The sequence below is a fragment of the Aethina tumida genome, chromosome 4 (genome assembly GCF_024364675.1).
Source record: "Aethina tumida isolate Nest 87 chromosome 4, icAetTumi1.1, whole genome shotgun sequence".
NCBI classification, from domain to species: Eukaryota; Metazoa; Arthropoda; class Insecta; order Coleoptera; family Nitidulidae; genus Aethina; species Aethina tumida.
The window spans coordinates 22,757,115-22,769,233 of record NC_065438.1 but is presented as its reverse complement, the minus strand read 5'-3'; the positions used below and the strand labels follow the sequence as shown (position 1 = coordinate 22,769,233).

Sequence of the window (12,119 nt, the reverse complement as noted above, 5' to 3'; positions counted from 1 at the left end):
AATTAATAATTTTGTTATTTAATTTATATTTTATTATTTAATTTTTAAGTTAAATTTTTAGATTAAATTTTTTATAATTTTATTTTTTTGTCTCTTGAGCTTAATTTATTTTGTTTACTTAACAATTTTTTTTATTCAAATGTTTTTTTTTATATATTCAAATTGGTAATTTATAATTATTATTTTTTAAGTATTTTTTTTAATTTTTTCATATATAAAATTTTCTTATTTTAATTGGGTATTTCTTATTTTTTAAGTTTTATAGTTTTATACATACAAAATAATATTTTATTTATTTCTTTATTTTTTCATAATTTATTTAAGGTTCATTGTGAAAATGCTGTAAATTTAAATCAATAATTTTATCTTTAAGGTTAATTTTTAAACTTTTATAATTATTATAATTATTAATAATTAATTTATTTTTATAATTTAATTTTTAAATTAACAATTTTACTTTTTTATTTTAAAAGTTTATTTTTAATCTTTTAATCTTAACTTTTTAAATTTTTATTTTATTTATTTTTATTTATTTATTTATTTTTAAATTTTATGTTTTTTATATTTAATTTTATTTTTTTATTAATTAATTTATTTTTATAATTTAATTAGTTTAAATTAACAATTTTACTTTTTTATATTTAAAAGTTTACTTTTAATCTTAATTTTTTATTTGTTTTATAAAATTATATTTATTTTTTTAAGTGTTAGATTTTTAAATTTTATATTTTTTTATATTTAAATGTTTATTTTTAATCTTTTAAGCTTAATTTTATTAATTAATTATTACTTTACAATTTAATTTTATCTTTTTTATTCAAATGTTTTTTTTTTATTTTTATAAATTCATAATTTTATTATTATTTTAATTTTATTTTTTTAAGTTAATTAATTTTTTAACGCAAATTTTTTAATTTTTTTATATTCAAAATAATAATTTTCATTCATTTGTCACAATTTTTTTTTTAATTATGATTGTGTATTTCTAATTTTTTAGTGTAAATTTTATAAATTTGAATTCACAATTTTAATTTTTTTATGTAAATGGTCATTTTTAATCTTTTAAGTTTATTTTTTTAAACTTTTTAACATATTTTTTTTTTGAAATATAAATTTAAAATAATAATTATATAAATATTTTTAATTTACTTGTATATTTTGTATTTGTTTACTTTTATTTTTAAATTTATAGCTTTTTAATACTATTTTTTTTTTAATTTTAACAATTTTATTTATCTATTTTTTAATTTTATAAATTGATATTTTTAGTTTTTTGTGTTTAATTTATTTTCAAATTTTAAAAATTTCAAAAAATATTTTTTTAACTTTTTGAATTTTATAAATATAAACTAATTTTATTTTTTATTATATATATTTTTTTTAATTTAATTTTTTTTTATATTATTTTTTAAATTTTGTAACTTTAAATTAATATAATTTTATATTTTGTTAAATCAAAATATTTTTTTGTCTCTATCATTTACTACTTTATTATTCTCAACTGTATGCCAAAAATCATTTTATGTGTCATTCCCAATAATTTTCAATTAATAACTTAATTTAATTTCTAAATCCGCAACAAAAAGGCCAAACAACTTAAAGCATCAATTAAAAAATTTTATCGACCACGTGTTATAATTATCCGGTCGTTTGTTTCTTCCTTTGCTCCTCGAAGATTACACGATAGGACAGACTTTCTGCCAACGACACGATTCGAGAACTAATGGCATCCGGTGAAACTCCAACTGAAAAAGTCCAGCGAGTGCGTATCGGTTATTAATACCGCACAAACGTTTGCTAATTTATTCGTTTTTTCGTAAAAAAAAGGACAACAAACCACGGCATCCTTGAATAATTTTAATCGATGACCGTTCTCATCTGTGATCAGATAAACTTCATAGCAACGTTTTCTGCGTGCGAGATTTACGACAGCAATTATCACTACGGTTATTTCCTCTATGCACACGTTTGCGACGAATTGTTTTTTGGCCCAGTTCGTAGTGGTGAAGGTGGATCAAAATTACCACGACTTTCAAATTATTAGATGCGAAACAATCACTCCGTTTTGTTTACAGTTAATACGCAAAATAATTTTGCGCCATCGGAAGGTCAGCCATTGTGGTCCAGTTTACATGTGTATTTTTTACAACGTGATTAAAATAATTATTCACCGGCTCAGGGAATTACATCTACATTAATGAAGCGTTTAATAATAATTCGTCCATTGTGTAATTAAAAAAATCTATATTAATTACAATTTCGAACAATGTAACATGTATCTGAGATCTAATTATTGTTTGCCTAATATGTAACGAAGAAGAAAATGGGACACACTCTCTCAATTATTCCTACCTCATTACTTGGAACATTAATTTGAAATAAAAAATTTGGCCATGACTGAAGATAATACTTACAAGTTTATTATATGCAGTTCTCACAGGTAAAATTGATGGCTGAATATTAATCAATACACATCATTTGAATAATCCTAAACCTACTTAAATTTTAATTAACCCACTGAATGGGTGAGGTGATATTTGTGTGCCCTTACAAATATGTTATGCTTTACTATCAGATAACAAAAAATTTCGTCTTCCTTTATTTGTGGCCTCTAATTTTAATGCGAAGCAATAAATATAGATTTTGATAGAAAAAACACAACATATAATTAATGTTTCGAAAACAAACCGGATAATAAATAATAAAATGGCATTTCTGAGGCTGATTCTAATCAACATCTGTCGATACAATTAATCCGACGAGTTATTTCGATTACGAATCATTAATTCAAGAACAATAAAAGCAATAATATCGTGAACAATAAATCACACATTAAAATTAGCCGCGAACAATATGCGATGATTGGTGTAACAATTGGATAAAGTCAACAAGCTTTTACCAAAAGGTACACAACACATGTTGGTTGCGGTAACACTTTCCCAATCGACGGTGTTTCATTTGAATATCTGAAACTGATAGCTTTTTAATGGGGTATCCATCAACTGTTTAGAAATTACGTTTTCCAATCAGATCCAATCGGAAATTAAATATTACGTACATCCTTCATTTATTTCGATGGAAAACGTAAAAAGGAACATTGAGCAATGAAAACATTATATAAATTTCAATTTATTATTTTTATGTGCAACATCTAACATTTTTATGCATATAAATAATTTAATATATTTATGAAATCTATAAATTTATTATTAAAAAAATAAAAATAAATTAATTTTAAATTTATAAAATTTTAAAAATCAAGTTTAAAAAATTTATAAGATTTAAATAAGTATACTTATAAAATTAAAAAAAAAACCTAAAATTTTTATTATATTAATAAAATTAAGCTTAAAAAAATTAAATAAAATAAAACAACTATTTAAATTTAAAAAGTTAGAAATACTCAATTAAATTTTAAAAAATTAAAAATAGTCAATTAAATTTAAAAAAATTAAGTATTTAAAATAATAATACCAGCTTTAAAGATTAAAAATAATCATATATGTTATATAACATACAATTACAAGTGGTACCCTTAAAGAAATATATATACATACAATATATAACGATGTTACGAAAAACTTAAAAATTTACTAAAAACATAAAAAACTACTAAAATCTCAAAAATTCATTAAAAACGTGAGAAATTACTGAAAGTATAAAGTGACCTAATTACATACGATCAAATTTCATACGATCATTTTCCATACGATCATTTTCCATACGATGAAAATCCGTACGATCAAAATCCATATGATCATTTTCCATAGGATCAAATTCCATACGATCATTTTCCATACGATCATTTTCCAAATGATCAAAATCCATTATTTCATTTTTTATACGATCAAAATCCATCGATCATTTTCCATATGATCAAAATCCATTTTCCATTTGAAAAATTGTGTTTAAAAATTTAAAGTTTATGTTTTAAAAAATTGAAAATCATTTTATACTCAAAATATTATAGTATTATTAAATTAAATTAAAAATAACAAGAAAATTGTTAAGTAAACTAATAAGGTTAATTATAACAAATTAAATAAATAAAATGAAGTTTTAAAAATTAAGCTTTAAAGATTAAAAACAATCTTTTAATTATAAAAAATTAAAATTATAATTTTAAATTTATAAAATTATCTTAAAAATTAGAAAATAGCTAAATTAAATAATATAAAATTTAAAAAATAAATCTTAAAGAATTAATTAAATTAAAAAATTTATAATAAAGTATTTTAGATTTATAAAATTATTAAGTTTCAAAAAATGAAAGAATATTAAATTAAAATAAAATTTATTTTTATTAAAAAAAAAATAATCTTAAATAATTAAAAACAACTAATCAAATTAAAAAATAATAAATTGTTATTTAAATTTATAAATCAAAAAAAAATAATCTTAAAATTAATTAAGAAATATTAAATTTAAATTCATAAAATTTTAAAAATTAAGCTTAAGCAAATGAAAATTATTATTTTTAATTTATAAAATTTTAAAAATTAAGGTTGAAAATTTTAAAATAAATTTTGCTTAAAATTTTAAAAATAAATAATAAAATTAAAAAGAAATTAAAATTATTTAATAGTTATAACATATCCAAATTTAAAAATAATCTTTAAAATTAAAAATTATATATAATTTATCAAAATTAATGTAAGTTTAAAAAATTAAATACTACCAAAAAAATTAAAATAATTAATTTATTTATTATTTTTTTTTTGAACAAACAGGGTAAAATCTTAAAAAAGACGCACTGGTGGAATTCGGTGTCAGATTCACACAAACAAAAAACCCCCCTCGGGGCACTTTTCCGCAGATGATAGTCAAATGTCAGACATATTATATATAAAAACTCATATATGGATGACAAAGGACATATATATAAGGCATATGTATATTTAAACAGTTTATTGTTTATCTGGAAATCTAACATATACATCGATAGTAATATATCAATTAGTCTAAGTAAAAAAGTACATCAGGTTGACCTTAATGACTGCAAATTCCTAACAGATTAATACGACAAATATTTATGAAACACTCATTTTAAAATAGTCACAGTTGTGCTTAAAATTAATAAATAAAAGATTTAATTAGGTAAATTAAGTGATAATTGCGTTTCCGTTACTTATAACTATATTGTTTTTAATTGCACTCCACTAACAACCATTATTTAAACACACAGAAACGTTTCACCAACACAGAACGATAATTACATGCAGATACGAAGGTTCTCCACTCGATATAATATTTCCCAGGACACCAATACACATTTATATAATTTTAATTATGATAATACGTATTATTAATAATCTATTACATGAAATTTATGAGATGACTGTAATTTATCTGAGCAAATTGACCACCCAATCATCGGATATCTTATTAAATTCAATATCGGATAAAAACTTCGTCGGTTTTTTTTTTTTTGAATATGTAATTGTGTTTATAGAGAAACTCGAAATTATAGTTATTTAATAATTTTCATCACGGAACTCTTTATGATTCGTATGCTGATGAAAAGCGCGACAAAAAAGCACCTGTAAACTTTCTAACCGCACACACGGGCAATCAGATCATTTTTTAAGGCGAATTAATTTTCAATTTGCCTAATGCATATATTGATTTGCTTCTCTTTGAATTACACAAGTCTCCAGCTAGTTGGCAACGACACGCAACGTTTTCATTATTTTCGTTGTTTATTTGCTGTTACGTAAAATATTTCATCTCCCCTTAAGGAGTTCGTTTTAATTATGCCGATGGTAATTATTTTCTAACCTATTTTACACCGACTGTAAAAAGATGTAATCTATGTGAGACACGTGAAATACTTAATCACAATAAAAAAAAAAAGGTGAAATTTCCCATCAAGAACGTTGTTTAACATATGCGAGAGAAGTTCCTGAATTCAGATCAGCACGACTGATACGGCCATTGTGTTAACTTATATTATTTATTATTCGTCTTGTTGTAGTTTTATCGCCTATTTAAATTTTATAACTGGTATTACGATTTTCATTTTAGGTGAGTAATTTACGGGGCTTCGCTGAGCTGAAAAGCCAACGCGAGGAGAACGAGATCACGATCCGGTCACGGTAAGAACAGTTTCAATTTATATTTTAATTTTATTAGTATTGCTTAAATTTCTTATTGGATGATTTACAAAAACAATAATATTTTGTATTATTTTAACTGAAACTAATATTAATTCTTTTAATTTTCAATATGGAACAGATAAATAATTAAAATTAGATCCGTAAGTTATTGTTTAATAACATTTTTAAACTTTTAGTGGATTCATTGGATAATATGCAAAAGCAAAAAAAAGTTTGTATTTTTTTTTAACTAAAAATAATTTTAATTCTTAAAATATTAAATATGTAAAAATTTTATTTTAAGAACTCCTTAAGACATTGAAAATATCCATTTTTTATAATATTTTTAAATTTTTTAATGGGCACATTCGATGATTTACAAAAACAATAATATTTTGTATTTTTTTAACTGAAAATAATTTTAATTATTTTAATTTTTAATATGTAAATGCTAAAAGATGTAAATTTTATTTTAAGACATTAAAAATATCCATTATTTATAATATTTTTAAATTTCTTTCTTTAAATTCGATAATTTACAAAAATAAAAATATTTTGCATCTTTTTTAATTGAAAATAATTTTAATTTTTTTTAATTTTTAATATGTAAATGATAAACGACTTACATTTTGTTTTAAAAACTCCATAAAACATTTAATATATCCATTTTTAATAAGATTTTTAAATTTCTTAGTGGATAAATTCGATAATTTTCAAACATAAAAATAATTTGTATTTTTTTTAATTGAAAATAATTTTAATTTTTTTAATTTTTAATATGTAAATGATAAACGACTTACATTTTGTTTTAAAAATTCCTTAAAACATTGAATATATCCATTTCTATAAGATTTTTAAATTTCTAAATGGATAAATTCGATAATTTACAAAAATAAAAATATTTTGATTTTTTTTAATTGAAAATAATTTTAATTTTTTTTTAATTTTTAGTATGTACATAATAAACGACTTACATTTTATTTTATAAACTCCTTAAAACATTTAATATATCCATTTTTAATAAGATTTTTCAATTTCTCAGTGGATAAATTCGATAATTTACAAAAATAAAAATATTTTGTATATTTTAATTGAAATTAATTTTAATTGTTTTAATTTTTAGTATGTAAATGCTTAAATTTTGATTTAAGAACTTCTTAAGACTTTGAAAATATCCATTTATAATAACAGTTTTAAATTTATTAATTGATACATTCGATAATTTACAAAAACAAAAATATTTTGTATTTTTTTAACTGAAAATAATTTTAATTTTTTTAATTTTTAAGATGTAATTTATAAATAAAATTTTCTATAAGTAAATGATAAATGATTTAAATTATATTTTAAGAATTCCTTAAGACATTGAAATTACCAATTTTTAAAGAATGTTTCTAAATTGCTTATTAAATTAATTCGATAACATACAGAAATAATAATATTTAGCAATTTTTTAATTAAAGTTAGTCTTAATTCATTTTAATTTCATGTACGTAAATGATAATTTATTTAAATGAGATTTTAACAATGCTTAAAACAATGAAAAACAATTTGTTTAAATAAATTTTTTATTTGATATATTTCATAATTTGTATTTTTTATGTGAGTTGAAGAATTTAACAAGATATTTAGGTTTCTCGCTGGACCACTCGTTAAAGTTTCTCGTAAAATGTAAAATATGTACATTAAAAACTGAGCTACTAAGAATTTAAAAATTAATTTATTCAACAAAATTGCTGGCAATTGACAAATAAATAAAAGATGAAACTGTTACTGAAAAAGTGAAAACCCAAAAGCAATTATATAACAATATTTTTGTTCAAATAATGATGTTCATTATTATATACATTATTATAAAAAATTAAACATTCTGATTATAATTATACCTGACAATTCAATTAATAATTCCTAAGCTACACCTCCTCTCATTCTAATAAATTATTGTTTTCAATTGTTGAAAATTACAATATTTAATGTAATTATGCTAATTCGTGCCTTGGAATGTATGTTCTACAGTATACCAAATAAATAACTGTGAATTAAATCTAAAAGTTCAAAATATTCATGTACAAATAAATACAATTGAAATGGCTTTGAATTCTTTACATAGTATTTAGATTAGGTAAATGTCAAGAGAATTACCCATAATAACATCAATTTAAAATTACATTCAATTGACTTCTAATTACCAACTTGTAATTAAATTATACAAAAAACAAGTTTCCACTTGGTTCATTATAAATTCTTGTGTTATAGTTGATAATCTTTAGACGCGTATGCTAATTATAACCATAGTTATTTGTCAGGTGCTTTTTTTCAATTTATCTTTCCACACTTCCATAATTAAGTTCATTTTTATACGGCCAACAAGTTTGGCGTACCAGCAACGAAAATCTAGGTTAGTTATTCTTAACGTAGCCAACGTATGATTGGCGTTTACAATGATCGTTGTTCTTTATTGGTTAAGGTACCACACATTGTTACCAACAAGATTGCGCAACGCCAATAAAATAAATATTAATAAAGATTTTTTTTTTGTTAAAGGCACCGTCGATTATTTTTGTTTATAAATAATGACCGTTACAAAATGGGTCAATCAATGTTTCATTCAATTTGCGATTGTTGCGATACACATTTGAGTTATTGTTATTTTTATCCGATAATTTGAAACTGTTCAGGATCGTGACTCGATCGTGATCTCGTTCGCCTTGCGTTGGCTTTTCTGCTCGGCGAAGCCCCGTAAATTGCTCGCCTAAAATGAAAATCGTTTTGCCTGTTACAAAATTTACATATAACTGCTTTCAGTTGTAAAAATACAAAATAATATTATTTTTAATAATTTTTTTAACGAATTCTAATCTAATTTATGTCATTTATCCTTTATATATTAAAAATTAAAAGAATTAAAACTATTTACTGCAAAAAAATACAAAATATGATTGTTTTTGCAAATTATTGAGTTTATCCATTATGAAATCTAAAAATATTATTAAAAATGAGTATTTTCACTGTCTTAGTAGCTTAGTTTTTAATGTACATATTTTACATTTTACGAGAAACTTTAACTGGATCCAGCGAGAAACCTAAATATCTTATTAAATTCTTCAACTCACATAAAAAATACAAATTATCAAATGTATGAAATAAAATATTTATTTAAAAAAAAAATATTCTTCATCTCATTTAAATAAATAGTCATTTATGTACATGAAATTAAAAAAATAAGACTAATTTTAATTAAAAAATTGCTAAATATTATTATTTCTGTAGCTTATCAAATTAATCTAATGAGCAATTTAGAAACATTCTTTAAAAATTAGTATTTTCAATGTCTTGGAATTTTTAAAACACAATTTAAATCGTTTATCATTTACACATAGAAAATTTGGTTATTTATAAATTATTAATATTTATTAATTTATTATTTAATTGTTTATTATATATTAAATTAAATTAAAACTATTTTCAGTTAAAAAATGCAAAAGATTATTGTTTTTTTAAATTATCGAATGTATTCACTAAGAAATTTAAAAATCTTGTTAAAAATGGATATATTCAGTGTTTTAAGGAGTTTTTAAAACAAAATGTAAGTTATTTATCATTTACATCCTAAGAATTATAAAAATTAAAATTATTTTCAGTGAAAGAAATACAAAATATTTTTGTTTTTGTAAATTATCGAATAAGAAATTTAATGCGTTAAGGAGTTCTTAAAACAATATTTAAATTATTTATCATTTACATATTAAAAAATAAAAAATTAAAATTACTTTCAGTTAAAAAATACCAAATATATTTGTTTCTGTAAATTATCAAATGTGTCCATTAAGAAATGTAAAAAATGTGATTAAAAGTGTACATATTAAGAAATTTAAAAATGTGATTAAAAGTGGATATTTTTAATGACTAGGGAGTTTTTCAAACAAAATTTAATTTATTTATCATTTACATATTAAAAAATATAAAATTAAAATTATTTTCAATTAAAAAAATACAAAATATATTTGTTTCTGTAAATTATCAAATGTGTCCATTAAGAAATTTAAAAAATGTGATTCAAAGTGGATATATTTAATGACTTAGGGAGTTTTTCAAACAAAGTTTAATTTATTTATCATTTACATATTAAAAAATAATAAAATTAAAATTATTTTCAGTTAAAAAATACAAAATATTATTGTTTTTGTAAACTATTGAATGTATCCACTAAGAAATTTAAAAATGTTATTAAACATGGTCATTTCCATTTACTTAAGGAATTCTAAACATCTAAGTTAAGTAAAATATCCTTTACGTATTGAAAATTAAAAGAATTAAAATTATTTTCAATTAAAAAAATACACAATATTATTGTTTTGTAAATTATTGAATGTATCCACTAAGAAACTTAAAGAATGGATATTTCCAATGTCTTCTAAGAAATTCTAAAAATCTAATTTATGTCATTTATTCTATTCTATTCTAAATTACAACTAAAAAATACAAAATATTATTGCTTTTGTAAATTATCAAATGTATCCACTAAAAACATTATTAAAAACAAATATTTTCAATGTCTTAAGGAATTCTAAAAGTCTAATTTAAATCATTTATTCTTTACATACTGAAAATTAAAACTATTTATATTTAAAAAATACAAAATACGATGGTTTTTGTAAATTATTGAGTACATCCACTAATAAATTTAAAGATATTATTAAAAACATATATTTTCAATGTCTTAAGGAATTGTAAAAATCTAATTTAAGAAATTTATCTTTCACATATTAAAAATTAAAAGAATTATAACTATTTTCAGTTAAAAAAAAAAACAAGAAGAATAAAACTATATTCTTTTAAAAGATATATATTATTTTTATAATTTATCGAAGAAAATTAACAACACAACAAAAAACAACAAAAAATAGATATTTTCACTATCTCACAACAATATTCTATTAATAATATCTATATTTAATGTTTAAAGTTCTAAATAATTGAAAACACTTGCTATAATGTTTTATCATTTAAAAAAATATATAGTAAAAAACAAAATAGTAGTGGAGACTTCAACGAGTGTCAAAGCGTGTAAACCAAGTAACAAAATTAATAAAATAATCATAGAAATATAAAAAAGTAAATGTGTGAAAAGTTGATTATTATACGGCTTATTACCTAAAGCTTTCAACTGGAGACTTAAACAATAAAGAAGTCGAGAAGAACATCAAATAAAAAATTAAGTTTCCCTTGTTTCTACACATGAAAGTATGGCAGACTGCGCGCCGCGACGCCCTCCGCGCAATGCCCATCAGACAGCGTCGAGTCCTTGCGATTGTGCAACGCACCCGAACCCGTTAGGTACCGGTACGTAGCGCCGCGGCCCGTTCCGCGTTCTGGCGGCTCCGTCTGTCTCGGCGCTCCGTGAAATTTTCGTCGGTGGGTCAGAATTTACACCTGCGTTACCCCACCAGCGGTACCAGTACGATCTAACGCCGCGGTGCCTAGTCTATCGAGGACCGTGCACCGTGCACCATACAACCCGATGTCTTGGCCGGGTACCATGGTAACATAGAACTGAACTAAATGCCGAGAAGTCCCGTGTGTTTGCTGCACGTAACGACGTAGTAGTAGAACGTTAGAACTGTGCGAAGTGTGATATTAGTGTTCTTAGGGCCCCACCGTAGGATTAGTGTGCATTTATTTAGTGATTGCATCTTATTGTTGATCAGTGCCGCCGAATTTGATACACAGGAATACGTTTCGTGAGTGTGTGCTATCCAAATCGTTTGATTGGTTCCTAAACTCCCGCTGCTGGTTGCCCACGAACTCTTTATTTTTTTTTTATTTCAATGTAAGTGAAAACGTGACTGCGACCAATTCATCTTCAGCAATAATTAATGATGATAGAAAGTATCTGATTTAAACGGAAGCACTTGTAATTTATGAAGTAAATATTTGCTTAACTTAAGTACGATCTGTAGAAAACAAAGAAAGATGTGAGCATCTACATATTTGCGGAGCTATTTTATTTTTACTGACACGTGG

At 22.1% G+C, this 12,119-nt stretch overlaps 1 protein-coding gene across 4 annotated transcripts in view; it reads left to right on the top strand.

The window, feature by feature from the left end:
* The window catches only part of LOC109596862 (uncharacterized), a 148,486-nt gene that overhangs the window by 70,389 nt on the left and 65,978 nt on the right, over positions 1-12,119 (top strand). Inside the window, exon 1 of one of the 4 annotated variants that reach the window (XM_049966064.1) lies at positions 6,032-6,095. The exons of 1 other annotated variant lie outside the window; for it this stretch is intronic. The gene's annotated coding sequence lies outside the window, so the exon portion shown is untranslated. Of the gene's footprint in view, positions 1-6,031; positions 6,096-11,619; positions 11,926-12,119 lie in introns of those variants that run through there. 2 more of the 4 variants (XM_049966063.1, XM_049966061.1) reach the window with 2 other exon arrangements.